We start from the raw sequence: 7,648 nt of genomic DNA on the forward strand, positions 1-7,648 counted from the left end.
ATATATGTATATATTTTTATAAAGATTGTAATTAAAAAAAAATTCTTTCGTACAAACTGTTAATGGTGAAAATATTTTAACGGGTAGGTAATACCCTAGAAATATTTGAATTTCGCATTAATAAGTTACACTGTACATTCTTCGAATTTGATTCAATGATCATTTACTATCCTATTTACAACCACCGATATACGTATCCGTTCACCAAAGAATAACTATTTTTATTCAAATTCAATTTCATATTTGGATTTTGACCTATCAAAATCCAACAAGTGGCATAATGAAGAAATAATGGACACAATAAAAATTGATTAGAAACATACTAATTAACAATATGAAATTTTGTTAAGAAACCACGCTAACAAGATCCTAGCTAACTGTTCCTAGCCAACTGTTAATTCCGTATTACATTTTATTTTATCGCAATTTATTTATCACAGTTTATTTATCGCAATTTATATTCTCGCAATTTTATTTATCGTCATTTAATTTCAGTTATTTATTTTATGCACTTTAAATATCGGGACATGTATTCAAGGTTTTGACATATCATATCGACGCATCTATATATATTATTTGGAATAACCATAGACACTCTATATGCAGTAATGCAGGAGTTAGCTATACAGGGTTGAGGTTGATTCTACAATAATATATATAGTTTGAGTTGTGATCGAGTCTGAAACATGTACACGGGTCACGATACGTATTAATTAATTCGAATATTATATATTAAAATATGTATGAATTATTGGACTGTTAATTGTGGACTATCGACTGTGGACTGCCATCATTGGACAATTAAAAATGAATTAAAATATTGATTATAACATATGAAACTAAACAATTCTTCAAGTTTGCCACTTGACTTCATCTTAAACCTCATTTGTATCTTGATGATTACAATCCGCGTTCAAACCTTTCATGATTCTTGAAAACACCTAAACCGAGAGGATGAACCAACCGCACTTCATCTACGGAAGAAAAAATTTATGCATATAGTTATGCACCGGCAACTGAGTAAAAGTTTAACACGAAGCCGCGTCAGATCCTTTGGCATTTATTAGCAAAAAAAAAAAAAAAAAAACTTTGTGATCCCTTTTCAAAGTAGCCAATTTTGTCACAGCTCCAATAAGTCAACTTCGACTTTTCATTTGAAGTAGCCTTACTATAATCTTGATATATACAATTACCCTTTTGATACCGGAGAATTTTTTTATATTCCACCATATTACCAGCAACCTCGTCGCTCATTGGTTTAAGCCCCTTCGACAAATCACTATACATATTCATTGAAACCCTATCATATACTCATCTGCATCTTGTAACAAGAATTGTCATACCAAGTATCGGGAAATCAGCAATCATTATTTTGAATCTCGCAGCGTTTCTACATCAACAGTTATATATACATATAACATTTATCTCTTAGAATTATGATCTTCCATGCTGAAACTCTGAAAAACACCCAGCCTACGAATTAATACATTGAACTTTGAAAAAGCTGAATGAAGCAGCAGAAACTGTAGACAACCGTAAACGACCTTAATCGTCGGAAGTTTGATGATAAAGAATAGTATTTTGGAAAAGCTCAGAAAAGTTGGAACTGGAAACCGGATTGAACAAACTATGAAGGAGTCTCTGAACAAATCACAAGGACTAAACTTGTACATTAAGAATCCTGATGATCCTATTTTTGATGAAATCTTTAGCGAATACTTTACTTCTGACTCCAAACTCTTGCGGACAAATTTTCTACACCATCCTTCGTTATTAGAAATTCCAAGATACCATTGTATCTTTCATTATAAATATCCTCCATATTTCTGAAGATATTTTCATAACTATTATTATCCGAAATCATTAATCTCTTCGTGCTATCAGTGTTACATCATACAGAAACTGTTAGTTTCTATATTCTGTAAACTTTCTAGCTTAAAATATGAATGTTATTGAAGTAATGTTGGGAACTGATGCATGAGTTAGTATAGTATAATGACACTTGATCAACGTGATTATATTACAGTAAGTCATGCTGAGTTTCTAAATGGAACATGATGATTCACAGATTATAACGTCATCATGTGCCATGTTACATAACTCTTTCATTCTGCTTAACTTCTGAACATATCAAGATAATATATTCTTGATAGTTCTATTCTCAGTGATTCAGGTAATTTGACAAAACAAATCGTGCTACTATCTTTTCCTTTCTACCTTGTATATTATGATAATTCAAAACTCCATACCTATGAATTCTAGATCGTTACTTGAGAAAAGTAAACAAAAGCATGAAGCTCCGAAATAGAAAGGGGGTATAAATCGCAGCAAATAAGAGGAAGCATTAACTGTGAATGACAATGATTATAGAAGACGGAAACAGGTACTCTAAAATATAAGAGAAAATATAAAGCCCAATAACAACACGGAGGTTACAAGTCATGGATATTAATACGAATAGCAATATAAAGATACGGTATGATTAAGAATAGTATCACCCAAGGTAATAGTAGAAGTAAACAGATTTTTCTGGTGGAAGATTGAAAAGAAGGATGACAGAAATGATAATTAGGAAAATATTAATGATTAGAACGGGATGAAGCATTTTCCCAATCTTTTAGAAGTAAGAATTAAGAATGAAAGTATAGGAATGATGAAAATAAGGGAACGGAAGAAGTTCATTTATAGTGGAAATATCAGACAGAGTAATCGAGGCAGATCACCGTATTTAATTATAGAGATCTTAATTTCCTTATTCGCCGAAGAATCAAATCTTATAGATTTCGAAGATTTTCTTTAAATTCCTTGATTTCCGGAAATCAACCATGACTACGTCACTGGTTAAGGCGAATCTGCATTTTCTCATTTCACTCTTTTGCGATAACTTCACTCCGTACGCTTCACAATAATCGGATCGTTTTATCTATATTAATCAATAATGATAAAACTCTATTTACTAGCTCATATTCGTCATGAAAACATTTTTACTGTTAGTCATGACCACCTCACTCAAATTTCGGGACGAAATTTCTTTAATGGGTAGGTACTGTGACGACCCGAAAATTTTCGACAAAATTTAAACTTAATTTTTATATGTTTCTGACACGATAAGCAAAAATCTGTAATGTTGAGTCTCGAAAACTTGGAAACTATGCTCATGTGTTCAATTAACCTTCGACCATGTCCGACGATTCACGAACAATTGTGTGTAAATAAATAGATAAGTGTTGAGATATAATATTGATAAGTATACTTTAATCAATTAGAATTAAAAATGTAAAATAACAAACAAAATAAGTAAGTTATTATTAACATGAATATATACAAATAGATATATAATAGCATTATGAATCTATATAAATATGTATAAAAGATATCTATTAATAACAAATATGTGATAATATTTATAAAATTTATAAACAATAAATATTCAATATATATTATTATATAATATACATTAGGATGTAATTAATAAACCGCAATATTAATATATTAAATTATAAGTTGAAATATGGTTAATACATTATGGTTATCATTATTAGTATCATTGTTATGAGAAAAATTATAAGGATTATTAAAGGTATTATTACTAACTTGATTACTAAATTATTATTTTATATAAAATTATTAATTATCATCAAGATTATTATTTTCTCTAAAATTATTATTATTATTATTATTATAACTAAATTGATTACTATTATTAATATTAATAGTAATGTTAAATATTAATGTGTATATTATTATGTTTCTTAATATATAAAATACTAATTTAATTAGATGCAGATTATATAAATAAACCGATATACAAATATTATACAAGTATAAACAGATTCATAGATATACGAATATATACATTCAAGAAGTTAATTGGGTACGTAATCAATTTTCCTTCACCATCCTACAGTGATTAAATTGTCCATCTACTGTTAAACTCGTACCAATTAGAATCAATTAGGAGATACAATCCAAAATCTGTTACAACAAATCCTGCTTTTTGTTTCTTTCCTTTATTTAATTACCTGATAGAGAATTCAATGTCCTTATTGTCTGCTTCTTGTTATAAGTCGACTTCATGTTATCAAACCATGGTTCTACTTTTTTTATCCATCATATTATATACAATCAACCACTGTAATTCGGGAATGAAAGCTAAAAAAATAAAAAATTCGATGAACACAAATTATCCTCTGTACGTATACTTTTTTTTTAGTTTTCAAATGCAAATCATTTAGCAAAATCTAAAATTGCAGAATGGTTAGGAACTCCCTATACAAAGTATCTGCAAGATTTCACAACCTAATTCTTTATATCGAAAATGAATTCTTGAGTCAAAGTTTGTGAAATAAAAAGTCAACCATGGTTCTTCCAACGAATTAACGTTATCTGTTATGATTCAAATCAAATTGATGGTTGATAAAGTTTACTGGAACAATTTACAATCCTTTTCATGTTATAAGAATTGTCTAAAACATTTTACAAATTGAAATCATAATTTACATATATTTTTTTTTACGGCAATAGGCCTGTTCGATTATTTTTCTTCTCTTTGTTTTTATTATTAATTAATTTCACCACTTATTAGTTTTCTAGTAGTTGCATAGCCTTAAATTATGTTTTGGAAATTCGATTTTTGGTTTTGGGTTTTTCTGGTCGCTGTGTAAATGAGGAAGAAGGAGGGTAATAGTAGATGAGGGTTAAATAGAATGGGATAGGAGTTTACTTCAGTAAATGGGCAACAGCCCAATGGTCTAGGGCGTTGACGATATTCGAGAGCGCTAGGGTTCGATCCCTGCTTGTGGCAGGAAACTATTTCTTTTGGCCTTTTTAAGGTAGTTTTCTTTTTAATAACAAAATTATTATTGTTAATACTATTATTATTAGTGTAGTTATTATGATTATTGTTATTGTTGTTATTACTACACTTAATATTATTGTTATTAATATTAGTATTACTAGTATTATTAGTCAATGTTATTATCATCATTAACTTAGTTATTATTAAAAGAATAAGTATTTTTAATAAAAATCTAGAATTATTAGTATTATTAATATAGGAAATTCTATGATCACTATGACTAAGATTATTATTATTATTATTATTATTGTTATCATTATTATTATGATTATTATTATTAGTATTACAAAAATAATACAAATTATTATTATTCTCACTAATAAAAGTATTAATATCATTTTTGTAATTATTAGTACTATTATTGTTATTAACATATGTACCATTTTTTTTTTTTACAAAATCATTATTATTATTAGTATTATCATTATCAAGAAAGTTATTATTATTAGTAAATCATTATTATCAAAACTATCATTCTAAACAAATAAATAATTTTGTACATAAAACCTACCTAATACATACTACAAAATATACTAATAATCTATGTAACTATATATAAGACATATTAACATTTCTTATATAACTACCTACATACAACAAATTCGATATTTTTAAGATAATACTAAATATATATATATATATATATATATATATATATATATATATATATATATATATATATATATATATATATATATGGATATACTAATATAACTAAAAGTATAAATTCTAATCATTTTAAATATATACAAAATAAATATATATAACATATACTTTAAGACATAATATAAGTATATATATTTTTTAAAATGGAATTTAATATAAATTATATAAATTACAAACAAATAAATAAAATATAATTAATAAAGGAAATTATGTGATTTACATTATATGTTTTAATAGCTATACAATTGATATAGGTTCGTGAATCCGAGGCCAACCCTGCATTGTTCAATATAGTCATATGTATTTTTACTACAAAATACATTAAGTGAGTTTCATATGCCCCCTTTTTACTCTTTACATTTTTGGGCTGAGAATACATGAAAATGATTTATTAACTGTTTTACAATATTTATATGTGTGAGTTTCATTTGCTCCCCCTTTACTCTTTACATTTTTGGGGCTGAGAATACATGCAAATGCTTTATTAACTGTTTTACAATAATTATATGCGTGAGTTTCATTTGCTCCCTTTTTAAATGCTTTTGCAATATATATTTTTGGGACTGAGAATACATGCGCTGCTTTACAAATGCTTTACGAAATAAACACAAGTAATCGAAACTACATTCTATGGTTGAATTATCGAAATCGAATATGCCCCTTTTTATTAAGTCTGGTAATCTAAGAATTAGGGAACAGACACCCTAATTGACGCGAATCCTAAAGATAGATCTATTGGGCCCAACAAGCCCCATCCAAAGTACCGGATGCTTTAGTACTTCAAAATTTATATCATGTCCGAAGGAGGATCCCAGAATGATGGGGATATTCTTATATGCATATTGTGAATGTCGGTTACCAGGTGTTCAATCCATATGAATGATATTTTTGTCTCTATGTATGGGACGCTTATTTATGAGAACTGAAAATGAAAATCTCGTGGTCTATTAAACTGATGGAAATGATTATTTATGTTAAACTAATGAACTCACCAACCTTTTGGTTGACACTTGAAAGCATGTTTATTCTCAGGTACGAAAGAAATCTTCCGCTGTGCATTTGCTCATTTTAGAGTTATTACTTGGAATCATTCATGACATATTTCAAAAGACGTTGCATTTCGAGTCGTTGAGTTCATCAAAATTATTATTAAGTCAATATTAGTTAGATATATTATTAAATGGTATGCATGCTGTCAACTTTCGATGTAATGAAAGAGTGTCTTTTCAAAAACGAATGCAATGTTTGTAAAATGTATCATATAGAGGTCAAGTACCTCGCGATGTAATCAATTGTAATGTATTCGTCCGGATGGATTAGGACGAGGCATTTCAGTAATGATAGAGTTAGCTATACAGGGTTCAGATTGATTCTCAAATAATATATATACTTTGAGTTGTGATCGAGTCTGAGACATGTACACGGGTCACGATACGTATTAATCATTTCGAATATTATATATTAAACTATATATGAATTATTGGACTGTTAATTGTGGACTATCGACTGTAGATTAATAACATTGGACAATTAAAATGAATTAAAATATTGATTATAACATATGAAACTAAATATCTCTTCATGTTTTCCACTTGATTTATCTTAAACCTCATTTGTATCTTGACGATTACAATCTGCGTTCAAACCTTTCATTATTCTTGAAAAACACCTCAATCGAGAGGATGAACCAACCGCACTTCATCTACGGAAGAAAAAATTTATGCATATAGTTATGCATCTGAAAATACTCGGAACCTGAGTAAACGTTTAACACGTATATGTGTCAGATCCTTTAGCATTGTTATTATCGAAAAATAACTTTGCAATCCCTTTCCAAATTAGACAATTTTGTCACAGCTCCAACAAGTCAACTTCGACTTTTCACTCGGATTAGCTTATTATAACCCTAATATATAAGTTGTCTTTCGTCATTGATACCGGGAAACCGTTTATATCTCACCACATTAGCAGTAAATTCACCAACAACTCCGTTGATCTTTGACTTTCCGAAAAATCACAATATTCAGTGAAACCCTATCATTTACTCATTTACATCTTATAACGAGAATTACTTTACCAACTACCGGTAATTAGCAATCAGTATTTTGAAATCTCGCAGTATGT

The sequence above is a fragment of the Rutidosis leptorrhynchoides genome, chromosome 2 (assembly GCF_046630445.1).
Source record: "Rutidosis leptorrhynchoides isolate AG116_Rl617_1_P2 chromosome 2, CSIRO_AGI_Rlap_v1, whole genome shotgun sequence".
In the NCBI taxonomy this organism is placed as follows: domain Eukaryota; kingdom Viridiplantae; phylum Streptophyta; class Magnoliopsida; order Asterales; family Asteraceae; genus Rutidosis; species Rutidosis leptorrhynchoides.